The 24,469-nt window shown below is 48.3% G+C and overlaps 1 protein-coding gene across 15 annotated transcripts in view; it reads right to left on the bottom strand.

Annotated features, from left to right (window-relative positions):
* The window catches only part of GRAMD1B (GRAM domain containing 1B), a 246,383-nt gene that overhangs the window by 97,959 nt on the left and 123,955 nt on the right, over nucleotides 1–24,469 (bottom strand). The window contains exons 1-2 of one of the 15 annotated variants that reach the window (XM_045483242.1): nucleotides 14,503–14,559; nucleotides 13,829–13,872 (exon numbers count right to left, since the gene is read on the bottom strand). The exons of 12 other annotated variants lie outside the window; for them this stretch is intronic. The gene's annotated coding sequence lies outside the window, so the exon portion shown is untranslated. 2 more of the 15 variants (XM_045483238.1, XM_045483245.1) reach the window with 2 other exon arrangements.

The following is a 24,469-nucleotide window of genomic DNA, read 5'->3' as shown; positions in this document are numbered from 1 at the left end:
GGCACTTCCACGAGCATCCATCCAAGGTGTTAAAATGCCACACCCCGGGGCGGGGGGGGGGGGGGGGGGGGGGGGGGGCGGGGAGGGGAGAGCTGACCCCAGGCCCTCTGCAAACGTCCGGAATCCCGAGCGGAGCAGACCTGAAAGCGTCCCCCGCCCCTCCTCCCGCGGTTAGTGCCTAGAGGCCCAAAGGCGAGCTGCTCAAGACCACCTTAAATAGAATCCTCACCCTTTCCCCAGCAAGGCGGGGCCCGCGCAGCAATGAGATCCCAAGCAGTTCAAGGCACACGGAACACTCAGTTCTCTTCCCCTTCTGGGGAAAGTGCCCAGCCCCAGGGCCACCACTTTTGGGGCGCATGGTGAGGCAGCAACTTACGGTGGTCCAGCAGCGCCCCCAGCCACCTGGGGCCTGGAATCCTTTTAAGGTGGCCACGAGGGCCTGGTGTGGGATCTCAACAACATTTTATCACCAATACCCGGCTCTAAGATGATTCAGACCAGACACGGCATCAAAGAGAGGAAGCACTGAGATTTTCAACTCCAACTAGAACATACAATTCGCTCTTAAAATCCTCCAACCTGGGCCCACTGTGTTCCAGCCCCAGCAACTTCCGTGGCTATGTGATTTTTTTTTTTTTTTTTTTTTTGGCCTCCCCTAGATTGCGGACTATCTGGGTCAGTAATGCGGATGGGTGAGAACAAACAAAGAGGAGATTAATTATGAAATAGCAACCTCCAACTGAACCATACTAAGCCTTTACCCTGAAACTTGCCTCAGAGCAATCTACAGACACCCATTTGGGTTGTGTGCACATCATCTATACTTGACCCCCAAAGTGATAGACAGTCTTAAGAAAAACCAGAGCACAAGATCCCCACTGGTAACACTCGCTCGCTGTAATTACTTATTACCTGCCTTTTTAGATGGTAAACTCTAAGTGGGCAGGGACAGTGTGTGAGTCCATCATCTCACTGACTTAGGATGGCTTATATACACTAGATACTATTAGCAAGTGTTTAATTGAAGTGGCCTTATTCGAACCTAACTAAAACACTGCAGTCTCTCTCCAGGGTCCAGATGGTCCAGCAAAAACACCCTTTAAGGGATCCTGAGCTTTTAGAGATGTACTCTCAAAGCAGCCCTGGCCTATGGAATTCTCCTCCGTCCACAGACCCAAGCCAGACAACACTGAAACGCTCTCAAGACCTCAGAATACATCTTTAGTTATGTATCCAGGCCATTCTTTCAACTTAGGTATTGTAGGGCTGCATAAGTTCTCCTTTACAACCTAGGTAATTCACTCCAAGGGCCTCCAGGGACCAATGATGCCAGCCTCTAGGCAAATGGCACCTAGAATACTCTAGGTAGATGAGAATACTCTCATCCTATCCCCCCTGATCACAGATAACACATGAAATCTGAATCAAAGCTTTCCAAGTATTACATTAGACACACATTACTAAATAGTGAAAATTCTATATTTTTCAATAAAAATTTTAGAAACCGTCAAATAAAAAAAACTCCCTTGCAACTACTAATAAGAATTTTGGGGGAGCTTATTTATGTCAGGCATCGTGCTAATAAGCATTTTACGTGTATTATCTCACTTAACACTCACATCCGTATTATGAAGTAGTGACTATCAGTATTTTTCAGATGATGTTATTGAAAATTAAGACTGTAGCATCTGGATTTGCCTAATGCTAAATAACCAACAAGCTGCAAGCCTGAGACTTGAACTTGGGCATGTTCAAACCCAAAATCCAGTCTCTTAATCAGGATGTATGCTTATTAAAAAAAAAAAAAAAAAAAAAAAAAAAGGAAAGAAAGAAAGAAAGAAAGAAAGAAAGAAAGAAAGAAAGAAAGAAAGAAAATCTGTGAGACAGGCTAATAAGGGCCCACACGCTCCCAGGGCAAAAAGAATCCAGGCAACAGGTTAAAAAAAAAAAAAAAAAAAAAGATGCTAAATCAAGTTAGCTGCTTCTTTCTTTTACTATTGCTGATAGATCAGTATATGAATGTGATGGAAAGAACATGAAAAGGAGAATCTAGTTGGTTGCGAGACCATGAACTGCCTCAAATTCCCCTTGGCTCTTTCCTGTTTCTGTAACCTGGGCTCTTCACAGAGCTCAGCAACCTGGCTCCATTTTTGTGGTCCACAAGAAAATCTCCAAATATGACCCAAATAGGGCTTTAAAGAGCCATGGGATTGCCAGCTTTCCTTGAAATATATTTAAAGAATAAGACCAAGCAAAATGAAGAGGTGTTCATCATTTAATGTATCTTCCCTCTTTGATCTTCTCCTAGAGGGCAGACAGTTCTGTAGGTTCGCCAAGTTTCCTGACCGGTAAGGTGTCAGCACTGACATCATTCTAGATTACTGTGGGGGTGAGTACACAGGTTAACGGTCAGGCAGGTGCTTTCGATGCTCCTGCTTCTGCCTGAACTGCAATCTGGCTGCTCCTTGAGATCTGTATTTCAGGAAGGGTAAGAACTTTTATGGAAAAGAAGGAAGAGTTCCATTTCCGGCAATATGGCAGACTAGCTATCCTAATGGACCTTCCTGCTAAAAACAACTAAAAATGCTGGATGAAAGAAAACATTTAGAAAGAAAAATAGAGAGGAAATTTTTTAAAAAATACTTGATGAGCTATCGAAACAATAAGACAAATTTAGAAACCATAAATTCAGTGAGGGCAGAAACTCAAAATTAAAGAAAGCCTTATAGATATGTTTTCTAGAGAAGGCACTTGTGGCACCCGTAAAACGGCCTTGATTTTCTGGACCTCACAGAACACAGTGAGCAGAGACAGTGCACAGGCCCACTAATGGGAGGAGAAAAGAGGAGATCACCTCATAAAGTAGGAGGCCCTGCTGGCCTCCCCTAACCCTACACGTGAGCCTCCAAGAAACTCCCACATGCTGCTGAGGAACTCAAAGACAGGCCTGTCTTCAACCTTGGCAGAGACCAAACAATCTCCCCTGATAAATCATAATTACCAACTGATCCTCACACAGGCGGCTGCCTGAGGACTTCCTAAACAATTCACACACACACACACACACACACACACACACACACACACACACACAATGTCCAGAAAGCAGAAGGCGGATGAACTCCACCACAGTAAAACGAAGAACATCTGATCCTCAAACTGATTATAAAGAGGGAGAAAAGACCAGGCTTTCCTGGGAGAAGATAATTGCAACAAATGTAGCTGAAAAAGGAATTTTAGTTCACAGAATTTATAAATATAAATAAAAATATCTACAAATCAATAGGAAAAAGAAAAACAGATAAAAAGACAAGGGATTTGAATAAGCACTCTCAGAAGAGGAAGTGATCAATCAATACACATATAAAAAGGTGCTCAACCTCATTAGCACTCAGGAAAATGCAAGCTTAAAATGCCAATGAGATGCTAACTTTGTACCTATCTGATTGCCAAAAGTTAAAAAGTCTAATAATGTAAAGGTTGGAAAGGAACCGGTGGAGGGGGGCCTGGGTGGCTCAGTAGGTTGAGCGTCCAACTTCGGCTCGAGTCATGATCTCACAGTTTGTGAGCTCAACCCCCACATCGGGCTCCGTGCTGACAGACAGAACCTGGACAGAACCTGGAGCCTGCTTGAAATTCTGTCTCCTTCTCTCTCTCTGCCTCTCCCCTATTCATGCTCTGTCTCTCTCAAAAATAAACATTAACCAAAAAAAAGGGGGCGCCTGGGTGGCTCAGTCGGTTAAGCATCTGACTTCAGCTCAGGTCACGATCTCGCAGTCCGTGAGTTCGAGCCCCGCGTCGGGCTCTGGGCTGATGGCTCAGAGCCTGGAGCCTGCTTCCAATTCTGTGTCTCCCTCTCTCTCTGCTCCTCCCCCGTTCATTCTCTCTGTCTCAAAAATAAATAAAACGTTAAAAAAAAATTAAAAAAAAAGACAAAACCCATGGACATGTATATAGTGGTTCAACTACGTAAGCAAACCATTTGGTATTTATGGTAGAGTTCGAGAAATGCATCCCCTAACACCTAATGGTTCCATTCTACCAAATGAAGAAGCTCCCGTTAGGAAATGTTTGAGAGAGAAACTTCACACAGCACTCACTCTGTGTGGTAACATGGTTTGCGGAAACAAACCCCCAAACCTGGAAACAAATGTCTACCGACAGCAGAAAGGATACACAACTAGGATTTTCTTAAAGTGTGAACAGTCTATAACATTCAGAAAATTTATAAATTACTGTCACCGGCAACCAAGCGCATGAATCTTGGAAACAATGTTGAACATGGAGAGCAAGTCAAAACGAAGAAAGCATGACGTATGATTGCATGCGTATACAGCCACAGGACAAACACGTAACAAAATAGATGCTTCACATTCATGTATAAAAAGGTACTCAACCTCATCAGTACTCACGAGTATCCAGACATTCTCTATCTGTATAGCTAGACAGTGTGTATCCATAAAATGGAAAATCAAGGAAGTGACAAACTCAACATTCTGAAAGGTGGTCAGTGGGCAAGAACATGGAGTCAGCAGGACAGGTAAGAAATACACTGTTGTTCCTTCTTTCCGTACGCTTTTTATGTACTTTTTTGTAAATCATCTTTGTCTCTGTTCAATATTTAGCAAAAAACAATTTAAAGATAAACAACATAACTGGACACACCTGACACCAATCTTCTCCTTCCAATCTCTGTGAACAGAATGGAGGAGAGAGGAGGGCGGTGGCGGGGAATGGCTGACTGGGACAACGATTCGTGTTGCATTTTCAACATGAATTTTCAAAATCTAAGTTCAAAAACCTAGCCTTCCCAGGCTCATGGATATTCATTCCAACGTCTGTTGTGTTTCTAAGGTCTGATTAACAGAAGGTTGAGCTGTGTCCCTCCAAACCTCTTGCTACAACGGTTTCTTCCAAACTTTACTGGGTTTGAAATGCAGGTTAGAAAAAAAGAAAAAAAACACTTTGATTTTAGCTGCTTTGACTTTCTCCTGGTCTCCAAGTCAAGCCTTAAGGTCTCACCACGTGGGTACTGTTCCTTTCCCAAGGCAACAAGAACAGGACTGATGCTCCTCGCCTCATCTGTAAGCAGGCACTGGACTGGCAGAAGGTCTTTCCTTCGGAGCATTACCACTCTGCAGACCCCCAAGGCCTCGGCCAAGGGAAACGTGGAGTCCCCCAACCCACCACAGGACTCAGTTGCCCTGACTCCCACCCCTCAGTGGCTCTTTCCACCACCAGAAGCTCACGCCTCCTCATGACCTTGGGGAGTCACCGGGAGCCCATCTGGGGCAGAAAACAGACAGTGGACAGGATCCCCGAGGCTCCCCTTCTATCCGGAGTCTCTGGGTTCTGCGCTCGCCTCCCGAGGAGAAGAGAGCCGCAGGACCAGGGCAGTGCCGCATGCCTCCAGGAGCTGGCAAAACTGGGGCAGAGCCGTGCTGCAGTCACACGTTGGGGAATCAAAGCTCCAAGCTCAGGCAGGGGAGTCGGCAGGCGCTGAGAGTGTTATATTTAAGGAGCATTTTGGAGGTCAGGAAGCTGGTGAGAGGAGCAGCGGGGGAGGAGTGGCGTCCTAAACACTGCATTTCAACAAGCCTCCTCGTCCTCCAGCCAGAATCCTCTTCCAAATCCCAAACTGCAGTCAATAGAGCCTGTGTGAGGGGGACGGCAGATGGCCAGAGCGGCACCCGATCAGGTGCTCCCCACCACTTCCCTGTCCCCTCCTCCCCCCCCCCCCCCCCGCCACTATTAGTCACTGGCTCTGGGGTGACAGTGTGGGCTGCAGGCATTGGCCTTGCCTTCTGGTCTGTTCATCTGTGTCAGCTCCCAGCCGGGAGCTTCCCGAGCCCGCCCCTCCTCTCCCCTCCCGTGTGGGGGACTCATGTGCACACCCCTGCCCTCCAGCCCCACCAGTCCACTGTAGAGAGGGGAGAGGAGGGGAGGGGAGGGGTGGCCCAGGCCACAGAGCAGCAGAGGTTGAGAGGTTTGTGTGGAAAGCAAGTGGGGGCTCGGTTCACTTCAGGCATGCTTCCTTGGGCCTCCATGACCCCAGGGATTTACTTGGGGGGCTGGAGCGAAATAAAAAAAAATCAAAATCGAAAATGGACAGACTCACCTCCTCCCCATCCTTCTCTGCCCCTCCTTCACAATCTGCTAATCCAGAATGTTCCAACAGGATGGGCAAGGGCAGAGCCAAACTCCAGCCAGCTTCATCCCGCCCCCAGCTGCTTCACCAGCACAGCTGACTGGAGAGGGAGGAAGACAGGATAGAGGCAGCCTGTCCACTCTAGGGCCTAAAGTGGGCCCCCCTACATTACGTCCTGTGAGTCTCACAACGCCCCGGGGAGGTGTCACTGAGCCACATCTAACGGAGGAAGACACTAAGGCCCGGCGAGGTCTGCTTTTCTTCCTACCGCTGGTGGCTGCTCCTAGAGCCACAAGACGAGGGGGTGCCGCGGTTGGTAAAATCGGGAAGTGAAGCCCAGTGCCAGCAGCACAAACCCCCTCGCCTCTCCTCAGCCACCTCTCCACCTCACTGGCAGAGCCCAGCTAACCTACGTCTCTCCCTCTGTCCCGGCAACTCTGGACATCCCTCCTCCATAGTGACTGCCGGACTTCCTCGTGCCCGCAAGGGCTGGCGACGGAAATCCCAGAGAGGACCCCCTCGCTCTGGCCTACATCTCTATCCCCCTCCTCTCCAGAATCCTCTCCCAGCTTCCTGAACACCTGCCCGCCTGCCTCAGTGCTGGCTTCTTGGGATGTCTTCTTCATTAGCGTGTTCTCGATCACAAGGCTCTCTGCTGCTAGACAGAAGGGTGGCCCCCAGGTGGTAAAGCCCCCCCTGTCAGGAAAGAGGCACACACCTTCCAAAACCCCCCACCCACCAGGAGAGGGGACCTCGCCTGACTTCCCTCATTCTAATTACATGCATAACAAAAGAAAACATCGCTCCTGCCAGATGGAAGAAACAAGGCAGATTTCTAATTACCCACCCTGATCCTCCTGGTTTATCCTCAGGAGAAAATTCAGGGTGACTGATGGCATCAGGGACCCAGAAGGGAGCTTATAAACTCAGGTTCTCGCGGGGAGGGAGCGCCCAGACGCCCACGGCCAGCTGCTCCCGCTCTCCTCCCACCGAATGGAGACTTCTCCTTTCTCATCTAAGTTACGCTTGAGAAGGACTGTTAACAAACTGATGAACTCATTTCAACAGGGAAAGACTCCTGGCCAAGGACGCAAGACTGCTGGCAGAGAAACCACTCCGTGATGTGACGAGCCTAGGAAAACCACATTCTTGACGGACACGGGCCGGACACCAGCCCCGGAGGCGTGTGCTGCGGTTTCTTCTGCGCAGCGATTCCGGAATTGGACGGGAGTTCGAATCCACACGTAACAGCTATGTGACCTTGAGCAAGTTACTTCATTTCTCGAAGCCTCAGCTCCATCAGCACACAAAGGTGATAATGGCAACAACCCACACGGCTGTTGGGTGTCAATGACACAACACATGACGTCATATCGTGTGCCCAGCACATTTGAACCATCATCATGACTGTTCCTAACCGGTATCCACAGACGACCAGTACCTCCTGTAGGGACTACAGGGTCCATTTCTGTGCTTCCTTATCTACTTTTTCTCCTTCGTGTACACAAAAGTTTCTGATTTTTTTTCTGTTTTGTCGGGGATGTTTTTATGTTTCTATTTCTATATGTGGTATTTCTGTCACATCAGTCAGCCATTTATTTACTCAACAACAACCATACTTACTGAGTGCCTACTATGTTCAGGACCCAGACAAATCATGACGTTATTTCAATAATAACCCAAATATCCTCCTTGATCTCCGGAAGCTTATAATCTCATAAGGAAGATAATACACGGGCATTAAGTAGTTATATTAAGTAATTCTAACATAAAGTTTAAAGTAGAAAGTCCTGTAAGAGAGGCACAGGTAATCAGGACACAGTATTTCTGTTCACCAGAATGAACACAGGTTTGTAATCGTTATGCCACCTTTTCAATTAATAAGTAATGATGAGTATTCTCAGCCAACCTATGTTAAGTCTGTCTGCGATAATTATTTCTTGATTAGTCTGGTCTTAACACAAAAGAGTCAGCCAGAAAAAGGATCCAATATTTGTGATCATCCTTTATGGAGACAAGAACTTCCTATTTGCATGACAGGTGTCCAGAAATAGTGCCTTCGGAACATATTGCCATCATCGCTGCCAATAAATACAGGTTTATTTGGACAGAGCAGACTGCATCTAACGGGCTGGAATCTGAAATTGCATTTCCTACCATTAGGACGTTTTCTCATCAGGGCCTTAAGGCTGGGGGGAAAACAATGTGGAAGATGGTTCAGGCCCCTCTACCTACTATATTCTCTAAACGTCACAACTGACGTGAGATGGCATAATCATGAGTAAACCTCCAGAGAGCTCAGGTTCCATGTGTCTTAGGACTACTCGGTAAATGCACCCGTGTCCTTCCATACTCTGCCACCAGCTACATCTGATGGTTCAAGGGCACTGTGAAGTATTTAGATGATCTGTGGACAACTGACAAAAACAAGGGCAACATGGTTAAGTTTTGAAAAAGCTAAATACACTGAATTTTTAGTTTTTGATAACATGTCCGTTGAAATTTGTATTAAGGGGCACCTGGTGACTCAGCAGGTGAAGCGTCTGACTCTTGATTTCAGCTCAGGTCATGATCTCACAGTTCATGAGATCAAGCCCCGCATTGGGCTCTGGGCTGACAGCTGGGAGCCTGGAGCCTTCTTGGGATTCTGTATCTCCCTCTCTTTCTCTCTCTCTCTGCCCCTCCCCTGCTTGTGTTCTCCCTCTCTCTCTTGCTCTCTCTCTCAAAATAAATAAACATTAAAAAAAAAATAAATTGTATTAAAATATTCTTTAAACAGTGGTGGTGGACGTTTTCTATTTTAGTTGTTACCTTCCATAGGTAAGACATGTGGCGATTCTGTGTCGGTCCACCAACTTTTTTCAACTCCTCTACCAGACGCACAAGCTCAGACCCCCCGTGTCCCCCACTCCCCTCCCCGAGGAAGGGCTGCTGAGATCTGGGACCTCACATTCCACTCTAAGGAGAGGCTATGGCTCCTAACTGCTGGGAAGGGGGATCTGAAAGCCTTCTTCAGTCAACTCCCTGTCTTCAGGGAGCCCTGTGGTCGGGGAGCCCTGCAGGGCTGCAGCCTGTACCCTGCAGCCCTGTGGTCACCTGCATCCCAGAGGTTCCTAATCCAGGGGGGCTTAGTGACATATTAATTGGCATGTCACATCCTATTAGTTTCAGGTGTAGAACATAACGGTTTATTATCTGTACACACGGTGAAATGATCACAGTAAGCTTCGTCAACATCCATCCCCACGACATCGTAAGACATTTTTCTTATGATGACCCGATCTACTCTTGAATGCTCTAACAAAGCCTTGGAGATACGCCTGTGCCTCCCAAGTATACGAGAACAACTACTGCCACTCCCCTGACCTCGGACACCAATTTCCAACTGTTCCGAACACCGTCACCTAGATGTCCCAAGGGCACCTCAAAGCCAGCCTGAATAAAGGCAACTTCTCACTGCCCCTCTAAACCTGCTGCTCCCTCTGACCTCCTGCGCCTGCTTCAGTGAACTGCACCAACTACAAAGTCGCCCAGTCAGACACCTGGAATTCACCCTATACTCCTCTTCCACCTCCCACTGAACTAGATACAAAGGCCTGTCCGTTCTAGCTCCCTGAACAACTCTGAGTTTGTATCTTGCTTTCAGTTTTATACGTGCCTTTAAATTCTCATCGTTAGGTATGGCGTTATGCCTACCCCTCCTCTCCTATTTGTTCGTTTACCAAATTATTTATTGAGCCCCTATTATATTACTTGGTAATATAATAGGCTTGGGGGGGGGCGGGTTGTGGCTTAAAAAGCAAAATCACACTAGCCCTGCCCTTAAAAAAAAAAAGTTTACAGTCTAGTTGGGGAAGACAGACATGTAAAACAAAACAAAGAATCTGAGATGGCACAAAATGAGGAAATGATCAATTATCTGTCTGCCTTGTAGCCAGAGAGTACTTTTTTTTTTAAGTTTATTTATTTTGAGAGAGAGAGAGAGAGCACACACACGCACAACAAAGCGGGGTAGGGATGGGGGCGGGGGAGAATCCAAAGCAGGCTCTGTGCTGTCAGCACACAGCCCAACGCAGGGCTCGAACTTCACAAACCGTGAGACCATGACCTGAGCCGAATTCAAGAGTAGGACGCTTAGCTGACTGAGCCACCCAGGCACCCCAGAGAGTACTTTTTCAAAAGCAAATCTGATGCTATCCTAAGATATTTCGATTGTTCCCAGTATCTACATAATCTCAATAATGTGCAAGGTTGTCATGGGATGTCAATCCCTATGTCTAGTTCCATCATCTGCCGCCTGGGGTCCACGTGCTCCTAAGCCCTGATCATGCCAGACTGTTTGCAGTGACCTGGGCTTTGCCCTGTGCACGCTGTCTCCTCTTGCCTAGCTACCGTTCAGCGAGCAGCTATGGTGAGCCAGGCATTATCTCATCTAATCCTCACGACAATCCTGCAGGGTTGATGGGTATCACCCTCGTTTACAAATAAGGACTCGGGGGACAAGGACAGGCCAAGATAACCCGCTCAAGTTCGCAGAGCCAGAAAGTGGCAGCACCAGCGTATGAAGGCAGATATGTCCAACTCCAGTTTATAATACCACCTCTCTTCTCTTGTCCACCTGCTAAGCTCCCGCTGACACTTCAGGTCTCAGATCAAATGTCGCTTCCTTTAGAAAGCCCTCCTGCCTGCCTAGGCCAACATCAAATAGTTCTTTTGCGCTTCCCTGCTGACTTGAACTTCTGTTACAACCCCTGTTACCTTGTACCGTCATAATGTTTCATAATGTTTACTCATCTGTCTCCCCCAAGAACCCGTGAACAAACTGTTCCCCGTGATCATGTGCGATCCAATTACAACCTCCATAGTGAAATCTTTGCTGGCAAATAACTGGCATTTAATAAACATTCCTTGAACGAACGGATTGACGAATGCCTACCAACCTCTTTTCTCACGGTTGAAACAAGAACTCTCAGGGTGCAATTTACTATCTACATATCTTAACACAGTCACGTCAAGACATCAGACGGCCCCGTGCTGAAATTACAACCTTAAAAAAAAAAAAAAAAGTACCATGGCAATGCAATAACAGAGCCTCAAACTCCAGACTCCAAGAGATGAAATCATGCCTCCAACAGCCTTCCTCCAGGAACTGAACATGGTCTAAATAGGCAGTGCTGTCGTCCAGAGTGATCACACTTCCAAACCAAAAGCGCTTTCATTCTGGAATAACTGAACCCAGTATAGTTGGGGCTAAGGGAAATCCTGGGAACAGTACCTGAGAACTGAAGGGGACAGGGTAAGACAGATGCATTTACATGTATTTAGCAATACACACAGGTAAAATGATATATTAAGGAAACAACATCCGAGTCATATATAAATGACGTACCAATGAGTCACAACGTGAATTTTTACTCAACAGCTCTGCTGCATTTAGATAGTATCAGAGATTCGGTACATCTGCCACAATATATAGGCTCTCTTTGTACCTAGGCTGCAAAATGCAAACAGGCTCTTTGCAGGAGCATCTTCATCAGGTTAAGTTTCTTAAACATTTGTGACTTATAATCCTTCTGGGGACCTACGGAGAGCCACAGGTACTCTTCCCAGAAAAATGCAGAGAAATATAAAATTCTGCCTACAAACGATAGAGCTCATGGACCCTCTCCTAAGGACCTCAGCGGTCTGTGGGCCCAGGCTGGAAATACCTGAACTAAACTCCCTCCAAAGGGTCTGGGGTAGAGAAGGTTAAAGAAAGAGAATCACAGCTCTGGGGTTAAAGGCATCTGTCTCCAGGGCCAATCAGGTTCATTCTTTGAGGTCCTGAAAGAAGACGCCAGCCTCAGGAGTGGTCCGGCTCCCAAGACCTGATTGTCCCCCTGCGTGGACAATCTGCAATCTTGACTAGCGGATGGTAAGACACTAAGAAAAATGGACCTGCCTCTGTTTCTACCTCCATATGCAGCTGCAAACATAAACATACCCTCCTAATTAACCGCAGAATAACTCTCCAATCCCTGCAAACCACACCTTTCCCCCCAGCACAGGCCACCACCCACCCTTGAGGGCCAACTGGTTGATCCCCAACCACTTACAACTTCATGAGCTAGTTGACCGGGAGGTTCGTGAGAGGGAAGCCTAGTGACAGATGACACCTGACATCACCAACAGTAGCATTACAACCACAAAACAAACTGCTTGGAGCAAACCGGGTTTTGGATCCAAACACAGGGCTGCTCCCCCTGGCTGCCTCTGTGCCTCTGATGCGAAGGGCGGAGGGCATCTTGCACCAACCGTGCTTAATGTGGGTACCAGGATGTTTGCGGAAGGAGGGGAAAGAGAGGGGAAGCGGGGACAGGGGAGGGAGGCAGTCCAGGGAGGCCTCTTCTCATTTAGTTGTGTGCTCCCCAGCTCCTTTCTTCAAAGAAAACAAAGTATTTGACAAATCTAAGCTGGTTAAAACAACAGCTGTGTGTAATTTTGCAGACTAGAAAACGAAAGCCCAGAGAGGGGAAGTAACTCGGAGCAGATCACACCGCATGCAGGAGTAGGAGAAAGGCACCAGCAGCTCAGATCTGTGATTCGCGGGGACATGTCCTCACCACCAGAACACATTACTGCCCACAGCACCCTTGCTGCTTGGGCCTCCAACCTCCTTCTCTCTTCCGTATATACACGGGGTACCCAACCTGTTCCAAAAGTCTGAATGCTGTTCAATCTTTCATCTCTGAAACAAAGGAGACCCTGCCATCTAGCCAAAAACGAACCCCCCCCCGCAAGCCTGTCCAAGGGCTGAGATATTCTAGAAGGACACTAGGTCTCTCCCTGCATAAAGGTATTGGGGTTGGGGCTTGCAGACTTGGCCTCCTTAGGTTCCCCCATCCACTCCCAATGGCTCAAGTTCCTTCCTCGTCTGGGAAAATGCACAGGCAATGCAAATTCCAAACTGCAAGCAGGATTCAGGAGGGATTAGAAACTCATCTCAGGAACGCCCTCTAGTGAGCCTGCAGGGTCTGGGCGAGAGTACCCGGGCACATTCTCTGGAGGGGCCCAGACCCACACTTCCATTGGGGCATCAGATGAGCGGTGGGAGGGGACAGCAGCAGCACCTGCCACTCAGAGACCAACTCCCCGCCAATCCCAAGGCCATCGTCTGCTGCAGGATGAGAGGCAGTCTCTGCTCTCAAGACTGTCCGGCCCACAACGACCCCACCCATTCCTTATACAACAGACGGAGGGAAAAGGGAAGCAGACAGAAGGTGGGAAGGAAGGGTAGGGAGGCACAAATGGATGAAGAGAGCATTGTGGCGTGAGGAAGAGAGACCATAAAGGAAGGGGTGACTAAAGAGAGACGGGATAAGGATAAAGGAGTAAGAAGGGAGAGCTAATGAGAAAGACACAGATCAGCCCAGACAGAGCTAGAGACCAACCCCCCCCCCCCACCACCTGCTCAGACTTCTGGGCACGGAAAGGTGAGGCGTGCGCTCTGTCAGACCCAGCCCTCCCTCCCCTCTCCTGAGCTTCATGCTCGGGGGTCATTTCCCTCCGCTCTGACCCAGCCCCCGGACACTTAGGAGTGGTGAGCTGAGGGACAGGAGGGGAGAGAAAAGTGAACCAAAGGCAGAACTCGCCAAGCGAAGCCACTTACGCACAGTGCGGCCGGCAGCATTTCCATCCTACCTTTGCTGTCGCCATATCAGCCGGCTCCATGATCTCTGCTTGGCCTAAGGAGCAGTGGCCCCATCCAGAGAAAAAAGGCAGAGTCACAAATGTCCACCCAGAAAGAACAAACCACCCCTCTGGAAGGGCAGGGAAAATAAGAGACCAATTTCGGTTCTCTGGCCCCCTGGGATGTCCTCTACTGGGGGTGGGGGAAGGGAGGGGAGACAGGAAAGAGGCTCGGGGTCCCCAGCAAGTTGGGGTTGTCGGGGGGGGGGGCTGCCTGGGTTCCCACAGATGCTCACATCAGGCTGAGTCAGGGGGCGTCTCCCCTCGCCTGGTACTTCTTCCCAGGAGGCAAGTGTGGGTCTCCCAGGGCTCCCCCTGCTGGGGGAGAGCGCACAGAGGTGGAGGCCCTGCCCTCCCATCACCCGGCCAACTGGTACCCACAGGTCAGGAAGAGCGGAGCGTGTGGGCAGAGGCCAGCTGGCGGGTGCTGAGCAAGTGCTGGGGGTAGCAGGTAGGGAGGAGGCCGGGGGCCCGTGGGGGCGGGTGTGAGAACCTCAAGGAGGTACAGGCACTCAGATGGAAGCAGGAGGTGCTGTGCAAGGAGGTGCCGGAGGCTCAAGCCGGAGCCCTGCGCGGCAAGGTCGAGAATGCAGAGGGAGAGGAATCTGCCGGGTGAAGCCACTCACCTTGCAATAACATTCAGACTGACTGAGGCCTACACAGGAGCCAGGAGCGGGCGGTTCACACCCCCCCACTCCACTCCCAGAGACTCACAGCCTCTGTCTAAAGGTACATGAGAGCAGCCGGCAGCCCGGCTGGATCTGCAGAGGCCCCTGGCTCTCTCGGAGCAGCCTGATTGGAGGAGCAGGATGACTTCATCCGGCCCCATTCATCACTGTAGGTTTCCTGCCCAGCGGGGACAGGCCGCTCTGCTTGCAGTGACTACAGCTTCCTTTCTGGCCCATTTTACTCCGGCAACCTGGGATAGGCTGTGTCGGCCAGAGGCCGCCAGGGGAAAGGGATCGGAGCACCCCAGGCCCTAGAGGGAAGAAGGGGAAGAGGCCGCTCACGTTTCAAGGAAAGAGCAAAGCCTCTACTTAAATAAAACACAGTGTGGGTATTCACTGTGTGCATTTGCTCGTGCTGGCGCCCGGATAAACACAAAAGAGCAGGGCTCCTCGGAGGCAGCCAAGAAGGGAGGTGTGTGCTCTCCTGAACCACTGACCTTCCCGCCCCGTCTTTAGAGATATTCTCCCAATCAAAGCCAATAACCTATGGAAAGGCAGATCAATATCCTCAGCCAGCTAACCTGGGCCAGCTGTTAAGAGCACTGATTGCTTTATGCTTCTGGTTTCAGACCTGCAAAGTGTTAAGGTGGAAGCTGCGGCTCCATTTTACAGATGAGAAAACAAAGACCCGGAAAAGAGCAAAAGGGTCAAAGAAAGGCCTGCCAACACTCCTTTCCAGATTCCAGATAGACTCATCCCTCAGAAAGGGTGAGACCCCAAGATATAAGCCCCTTCATGTACCCCCTCCCAATCCAGCTTCCAGAGCATAGAACAATCCAGCACAGCCAGGGTTAAAGAGAGAGATTAAAATAGAAGAGAATAAAAAAGGCAGGCAAGGAACCTGTGATCACTCATCCATTCCTGCCTCCCTCACCCTTCATTCTTTTCTCTTACCTCTGCTGCTGGTCAAGCCTGGCTTCACAACAAAACTGAGCACTCAGGGGGACCCACACAGAGCAGGAAAAGAGTTTCCCGAAAGAACCACAACACCAACCGTCCCACAAACAATTCCACTTTAACACAGCCTTTGTGAGTCTGGCTTAATGACAGAACAGTAAGAGTTAACAACTCCCATTTGTAAGGTGCTCTAATGCGTTTCCAAATCTGCTGCCTCATCTGACACTCCGAGGAAGCCTGTGAGGTAAGTATTGTTTTCTCCAGTTCAGAGATAATTACACTAGGATTCAGAGACTTTCCGTGACTTGCCCAAGGTCACACGGCCGGCATAGCAGAGCTGGGCTCCAAACCTGTGTTCACTGACACCAAACATCTTTCCACTAAACACTAAACGCCATGCTACCAAATTTCCCACCCCTTCATCTTTCCGTCCTCCATCTGTCCCCAAGTCTTGCTGCCATTACCACAGACTCAGAGAATATAAAACCTCAATTAATTTAAGATTTCCTTTTGGGACACTCCCCACCCCCAACCCCCCCGCCTGTTTTCCCCTGAAGATGGCAAATTGTAAGAAAATGCATTCTCAAACATTAGGGGGAAAAAATCTTGGGCATATCCAGAGGTTGGCGTATACACATTAAGCAAATCTCCTGTGTCCAATGGTACTAGGACAGAAACAGACACTTAGATCAATGGAACTGAATCGTGGTCCAGAACTGGACCCACAACGTATAGCCAACTAATCATTGACAAAGCAGAAAAGAATATCCAATGGAATAAAGACAGTCTCTTCAGCAAACGATGTTGAGAAAACTGGACAGCAACATGCAAAAAAATGAACCTGGACCACTTTCTTACACCATACACAAAAAGAAGCTCAAAATGGAGGAAAGATCTAAATGTAAGACAGGAAGCCATCAAAATCCTTGAGGAGAAAGCAGGCAAACACCTCTTCGACTTCGGCTGCAACTTCTTACTCCACAGGTCTCTGGAGGCAAGGGAAACGAAAGCAAAAATGAACTACTGGGACCTCATCAAGATAAAAACTTCTGGGGCGCCTGGGTGGCTCAGTCGGTTGAGCGTCCGACTTCGGCTCAGGTCATGATCTCACGGTCCGTGAGTTTGAGCCCCGCGTCGGGCTCTGTGCTGACTGCTCAAAGCCTGGAGCCTGTTTCAGATTCTGTTGTCTCCCTCTCTCTCTGACCCTCCCCCGTTCATGCTCTATCTCTGTCTCAAAAATAAATAAATGTTAAAAAAAATTTCTTTTAAAAAAACTTCTGCACAGGGAGGGAAACAATCAGCAAAACTAAAAGGCAACTGACAGAATGGGAGAAGATATTTGCATAAAGGCTTAGATCCAAAATCTATAAAGAACTTATCAAACTCAACACCCAAAGAAACAAGTAATGCAGTGAAGAAATGGGCAAAAGACATGAATAGACACTTTTCAAAAGAAGACATCCAGATGGCCAACCGACACAGGAAAAATGTTCAACATCACTCATCATCAGGGAAATACACATCAAAACCACAATGAGATACCACCTCACACCTGTCAGCATGGCTAACGTTAACAACTCAGGCAACAACAGATGTTGGCGAGGATGCGGAGAAAGAGGATCTCTGTTGCATTGCTGGTGGGAATGCAAACGGGTGCAGCCACTCTGGAAAACAGTATGGAAGTACCTCAAAAAATTAAAAATAGAACTACCTACGTCCCAGCAATTTGCATTGCTAGGTATTTATCCAAGGGATACAGGTGTGCTGTTTCAAAGCACCCCAATGTTTATAGCAACATTATCAACAATAGTCAAAGTATGGAAAAAACCCAAATGTCCATCCACTGATGAATGGGTAAAGAAGATGTGGTATATATATACAATGGAGTATTTTTCTTAAGTTTATGTATTTATTGTTTAGAGAGAACACAAGCAGGGGAGGGACAGAGAGAGAAGGGGGGAGAGAGAGGAAGAGGGGGAAAGAGAGAGACAAAGAGAGAAAGAGAGAGAGAGCATCCTAAGCAGGCTCCACGCTGTCAGCGTAGAACCCAATGCAGGCCTCGAACCCACATACCATGAGATCATGACCTGAGCTGAAATCAAGAGTCAAACATTTAACCGACTGAGCCATCCAGGCGCCCCATATATACAGTGGAGTATTACTCGGCAATCAAAAACAATGAAATCTTTCTATTTGCAACAACGTGGATGGAACTAGAGGGTATTATGCTAAGTGAAATTAGTCAGAGAAAGACAAAAATCATATGACTTCACTCATATGTGACATTTAAGGCACAAAACAGATGAACATAAGGGAAGAGAAGCAAAAATAATATAGAAACAGGAGGGGGACAAAACATAAGAGACTCTTAAATACAGAAAACAGAGGGTTGCTGAAGGGATTGTGCCGGGGGGCTGGGCTAAATGGGTAAGGAGCATTAAGAAAGACACTTGGGATGAGCACTGAGTGTTACATGTAGGGGATGAATCACTGGATTCTACTCCTGAAATCATTACACTATATGCTAACTAACTTGGACATAAATTAAAAAAAAAAAAAAAAAAAAAGCTCCTGTGTCCAGTGGAAATTGCCTTTAAAAAGAATCAGAGTGGGGCGCCTGGGTGGCGCAGTCGGTTAAGCGTCCGACTTCAGCCAGGTCACGATCTCGCGGTCCGTGAGTTCGAGCCCCGCGTCGGGCTCTGGGCTGATGGCTCAGAGCCTGGAGCCTGTTTCCGATTCTGTGTCTCCCTCTCTCTCTGCCCCTCCCCCGTTCATGCTCTGTCTCTCTCTGTCCCAAAAATAAATAAACGTTGAAAAAAAAAAAAAATTAAAAAAAAAAAAAAAAAGAATCAGAGTTACTCACGTTCACTTTATTTAGGTAGCAGAGTAGACTAAGCCATCTGACCAAACTGGTCAATTACCAAGATTAAAATGAAGGCGGGGGGATATGTTCCTGGTTCCAGTCACCATAAACACTGAATATATCATGTATCCCTTGCCTATCCCATCCCATCTCACTCTATTAGCCAAGGGGCATGAAAGTTCCATACAGCGAAATGAAAAAGGACAGGAGTAAAAGTAGTGGGACACCATCTGGGCCGATGGATTGGTTTTCTTTAGCTCACTGCCCCATGGTCATAGATACAATCCACTTGGAAAGGGTACGGGGCGCTGCTAGGACAGCACTAAAGGTATTCTATCATAACCTGCACAAAAAAGCCAAAAGTGTGCAGGCTGCGCTGGTTCCACACGAATCATCTCTGCTCAGAGGCCTGTAATGTTCCTTCTGGCTATCGCTCTGGCCTGCGGTCCTCTCTGTTCCTGGGCTGACAGTCAAATGCACAGACAGATGGAGAGCAGAAGGCTAGTACCCACGAAGGAGGATGTTCTGTTTCATCAAAATCATGCAGAAATCAGACCCGTGTTAACAGGACCCTGCCCAGTGTCCCAAATGACCAAACACATGTACCTCCTCGGTTCTTAATGGCAACCAACCGTCACACAGCCCTGGATGCTGAACACAGCAGACAGCATTTTCAGAATGCTGCTCAGCCAGAAGCAGCCATGTTTTTACAAAGCAATTTATATTGAGTCCTGGACTCAAAGCAGCAGGAAGAGAGCTGTTAGCTATAGAACAGATAATGCAGGAGATGGGGCACAGAAGGAGGTAGGGGATAATGCTTGGTTTCAATGAGAAAGGAGGGAAGAAGTATGTCCCAGAGTCCAAAGATAATTCCAGGAGGGAAGAAAGAAAAGAAAATGACACTGAAAGGGGAAAAAGAAAGGAAAACTGATGCAGTGGATCAATTAACAAGCCACTGCATCCACACCTCTGCTAACCAGAAAGGAATCCATCTAATAATTTCTTCTGGGAGAAGTAACTCCTCTAGTCTATCCGTTTGCTCTTTGAGCTAGAGACCAGAAGCTCCCTCTTCTGCAAGTTCATTGCGCTCCATTTGACCTCATATTTAGTAAAAAGACAGAAAGATGGATAGAGAGAGAGAGACAGAGAGAGAGACAGAGAGATGGATGGGAAGCTCTTTACCATATCATTACATCATTTTCTCTCCAGGGGAATTATTTGTACTAATGACTTTACCCTAGGTATTATATTCTAACTCCTTAATCACTATACTTATGCAACAAATTAAGGAAGAAAAACAAGTAACAACAACAAAAAAAACCCAGATACCTGAAAAGAGGCTAGAGTGAGGTTTTGGTGGAGGATGGGTAGGGTGTCCTGGGAAGGACAGGCACCCAGTTCCCTAAAGACAGCTCAGAGGCTGGACACTGCACCTGCTTCTTTAGGAAGAGCCTCCTCTAAAGCAGCTGCCTATTGGTGGGCAGGGCACAAGGAAGCCAAGCAAGCCAGTTTCAAACCCTGGTCAGACCAGTGTCCTCCTGCTGCACCATGGGATATGTAGTTCTCTGAGCAATGGGCAGTGGTGCGGCCATATTTGCACTGCTTATCCAATGTGCAGCTTGACCACAAACGTGGGTCAGACACCTTAGCCAAAAAGGTACAACTCCTCCCTGCAGTCTGACTTTATTTTTTATTTTTAATATTTATTTGAGAGAGACAGAGTGTGAGTAGGGGAGGGGCAGAGACAGAGGGAGACACAGAATCTGAAGCAGGTTCTAGGCTCTGAGCTGTCAGTACACAGCCCAATGCGGGGCTCGAACCCACGAGCTGTGAGATCATGACCCGGGCTGAAGTCCGACGCTTAACCAACTGAGCCACCCAGGTGCCCCCCTGCAGTCTGACTTTAAACAGAAAAGATGGTGAGGAAACAGGGAGAGGTTCACAAACTACAGGAGATCACAAACATGAAGACCTTGAGAGGTCACTTGATGTCTTTGCTCTGTGAGCACAGAAAATGACAGCTTCTCTCAAGAGAAGAGACAGAAAAAGAAAGAGGAAGGGAGAAAGAGAGGCAGATGAAGGAGAAAAGGGCAGCGTGTGTGTTCCCATGACTGTGCATGTTGGATTCAGGGACCAGAAGGTGACTTCTCATCTTTTGCCGGTTAACCATCAACTCTGGAGAGAGGCAGTCGAGTGTGCTGACGAGCATGCCTCTCCGGCTATTCTGCGCAGGTTGGAATTCTGACTCAACTGCCCACCATCTGTGTGACCCTCAGGCTGGTTACTTAGCCTCTGTGCCCCCATTCCTCATCTGTAAGGCAGAGAGGATGTTACTCAACTCATAGACTATATGCAGATAACATGCTAAAGGGCTTAAAACTGTGTCTTAAGTGTTAGATTTTTTTTTCAGTATTATTCAGTGGTTTGCCCCTTCCCCTAATCCATGTGACTTTCCCCCCACCCAGAACATGAAATTTTAAGTCTTCAGAGCTGACGATGGCAGAGGTAGACTGGACAGAAAACAATCCCACCTGCGTTTTTAGATGAATAAAGACGGGGGGGGGGGGGGGGGTGAGACAGTCATTAGAATAAGAAAAAGGGCAGAAAAGGAACAAGGACAAGAACTACAACCAGAGACACTTGCAAGTAATACTGAATGGCAGTGGACATTAAGGGGGACATGTGGGGGAGTTTGGGGAAAAAAATCATCAAAGAACAGTAAAAAAGAGTCCGAACAAAAATAAAGAAGGGGAGGAAAGACTGACAAAGAAAATCAGGGAAGCTGATCAGGTTGGAGGTGGGAGGAGAAAGGAGACCGAGAAATTAAAAACTCAAAGTGGGAAGTTCCGAGAGGATATGACTAAAGCATCTGTGAGGAGCTATGGATGGACAGAACTGCCCAGCATGAGGAAACTAGAGAGACGGCAGCTAACACTGCAAAGTTCAAGTCTAGAATGGTCTTGCCAAGCGGGCCTGATCCCTGGCGATGGCCCTGCTGTTGTGGGGGTCTGGGCTGGAGGAGGTTGCTCAAGCAGGCAGGACTGGAGCGAGTGAGGTGGGTGGTAAGGATTAAGGTTCAGGTTCCAGGAGGAAAGGAAGTAGCTTTGGGACCAGTCACCTAGAAGACAGCACCCTCAGCTCTGAAGTCAAGAGGAGAGGGGTGGGTACCTGGGCGGCCCAGGTGGTTAAGCATGCAGCTCAGGTCATGGTCTCACAGTTCCTGAGTTCAAGCTCTGCATCGGGCTCTGCGGTGATGGCGCGGAGCCTGCTTGGGATTCTGTCTCTCTTCTCTCTGCCCCGTCCCCGGCTTGTGCTTTCTCGCTCTCTCTCAAAATAAATAAATTAAAAAAAAAAAAAAAAAAATGAAGTCAAGAGGAGAGAAACAGGCCTATTTGAGTGCAAGTACTCCAGGCGGGACAAAGGGACGATGCCAGCTTAGGGAAACTCGTACTTTGTGCAATACTGAGTGTCTTTGCTGGTATTGGTGCCCTTCTGCAACTGAGTTCCTCAGGGTAAAACAAGATAGACAAAGGGGAGGGAGGCCCGCCCCCCTCAGCCACTAGCAATTCCTGAGGCCTCACAAGCAACAGGAATATAAATGCTACCCCCTCAACATTAGCCTCTAGAGCTGGACAGGGCAGCATTGCATAGCGGTTGAACTCTACAGTCAAGTTGCCTAGATTCAGATTCCAGCCCATCGTATAAGGGTTGTGTGATCTCAGAGTGCCTGGGTGGCTCAGCCAGTTGAGCGTCAGACTCTTGGTTTCAGCTTAGGTCATGATCTCCTGGTTTGTGGGTTCGAGCCCCAAGTCAGGCACGCAGAGCCTGTTTGGGATTCTATCTCTCTCTCTCTCTCCCCCTCTCTGCTCCCCCCGCACTCACATGCATGGACGCCCTCTCTCAAAATAAACATTTTTTTAAAAACAGCTGTGTGATCTTATGCGAATTACAAAACCTCTCTAAGCCTCAGTTTTGTAAACTCTAAAATGGAGATAAGAGGACTACTGTTTCATAGCAAAATGGAGACATTTTTAAAATGTTTTTCAATGTTTGTTTATTTTTGAGAGAGAGAGAGAAAGACAGAGTATGAGTGGGGGAGGGACACAGGGAGAGGGAGACCAGAATCCAAAGCAGGCTCCAGGCTCTGAGCTGTCAGCATAGAGCCCGATGTGAGGCTGGAACCCACAAACCGTGAGATCATGACCTGAGTCGAAATCGGACGCTCAACTGACTGAGCCATGCAGGCACACCAAAATGGTGAAATTTAAATGTGAGCCCAGTGACTGACACATACCGGGAACAGTCACTAAATGTTAACTGAAATAATGCTGTCTTCACAATTACTGTCTTAAAGGCAGTCAGGGGTTGGGAACAATGGGAACTCCACGAGTTCCCCTAATGTCCCTCTGTCTTCACTTGGTGTCCACGTGAAGCTCGCAGCGCTCTGATTACACAAGCCCTTCCCTGCCACCTCCAGGCCTCATGATATGGCCTCCAGCCAGCAGCTGGTCCCCAAACTGGACTTTCACATGACAACTTTGTGCAAGTGCTTTGAAAATGAAAAGAGTTGGGGCGCCTGGGTGGCTCGGTCGGTTGAGCATCTGACTCTTGATTTCGGCTCAGGTCACCATCTCACAGTTCATGAGTTCGAGCCCCGCGTCAGGCTCTGCGCTGACAGTGCAGAGCCTGCATGGATTCTCTCTCTCTCTCTCTCTCTCTCTCTCTCTGCCCCTCCATGCTCACTCTGTCTCTCTCTCTCAAAAATAAATAAAAACATTTTTAAAAAGAAAATAAAAGAAAATGAGAAGGGTCACCAAAGCATAAGGCAGGTAAGTGCTTGCACCTCCTTCTTTGGGGGTTTCCTTTTGCACCTGCACCAATTTTCACAAAAGACCTACAGCAGGCTGCCAAGCCCTCTGGAGCCTTTCACACAGCCATTCAGGGTGAGAGCATATAAGAAGCCACAGGATTAACTGAGCCGGGGGCCAAAAGACACAGCTGTAGATCCCCGCCAATTCTCAGGCCAGAGGCAGGGGAAAAGGTGCAAAGCCGGCACAAAAAAGGGCAATGTGGAGGGGAATGCTTCCAGGGACTACTGTCCCCTCCAGACTGCTGTTAGGTAACCCCCTCCCCATCCAACATCCCCGAGGGATACAGGCTCCACCATGGAGGGCTGTCGCAATCACATCAGAAAACAAAACACAGGGGTGCCTGGGTGGCTCAGTCGGTTATGCGTCCAACTTCAGCTCAGGTCATGATCTCACAGCTCGTGGGTTTGAGCCCTACATCGGGCTCTGTGCTGACAGCTCGGAGCCTGGAGCCTGCTTTGGATTCTGTCTGTCTGTCTCTCTCTCTCAGAAATGAAAAAAAACATTAAAAAAATTAAAAACAAAAACCAGACCATTAAGCTACAGAAGCTGGGTGGGGTGGGGAAGAAAAGAAGGACCAAGGAAAATAGACGTCCAAGGAAGAACTCCGCTGGCCCCAGAGGAATCTGAGTAGAGGGTCTAAGAAGAACGGACAAACCCATTTCCACAGCTCCTCTGCCTTTGCAATGGCAGGTGCCTTCTCCTAGTGTCCTCGTCCTAAGAGGCGGGAGTTGTTGGGCTTAGACAGTCCTACCCTCCAGGGTAGAAGAAGTGGGGTCCAGGGCACTCCCCTTGCCTCCTGCCTGCCGACTCACACTGATCTCACTACTGAGGAGGGCTCAGGTGGCCCCGCTCTCTCCTCTCCAGCAAAGCCACTGCCAGCAGAGGGTGCTGGTGAGCCCGGCGGAGAGACCCCCAAGGGAAGGTGAACTTTTTGCAGCTCAGGCTGGTACCCATAGGGGCTTCACCTGGTACCCGCAGAGAGGTCAGAGTGACCCATTTTATTCTGCGGTTTAGGCATAATAGTGAAACTGAAAGAAAGCATCAGAAATGTACTAGAACTTTCCTATAAATAACTTGCTGGTGAAAAGTCTACAGCACTTCTCAATATCCACAAGGCATAAGGAACATACTCAAAACAACCCCAGCTGTGTGGCTCTCAGGCATATTTAACACGTATCATTCAAAATCACCGGGGCCTATTCTCTCCTTGTCGATCTGTCTCCTGTTCCGTCCG

The sequence above is a fragment of the Leopardus geoffroyi genome, chromosome D1, assembly GCF_018350155.1.
Source record: "Leopardus geoffroyi isolate Oge1 chromosome D1, O.geoffroyi_Oge1_pat1.0, whole genome shotgun sequence".
Classification (NCBI taxonomy): Eukaryota; Metazoa; Chordata; class Mammalia; order Carnivora; family Felidae; genus Leopardus; species Leopardus geoffroyi.
The sequence above is the reverse complement of the archived record's forward strand: the minus strand, read 5'-3'. Positions and strand labels throughout refer to the sequence as shown.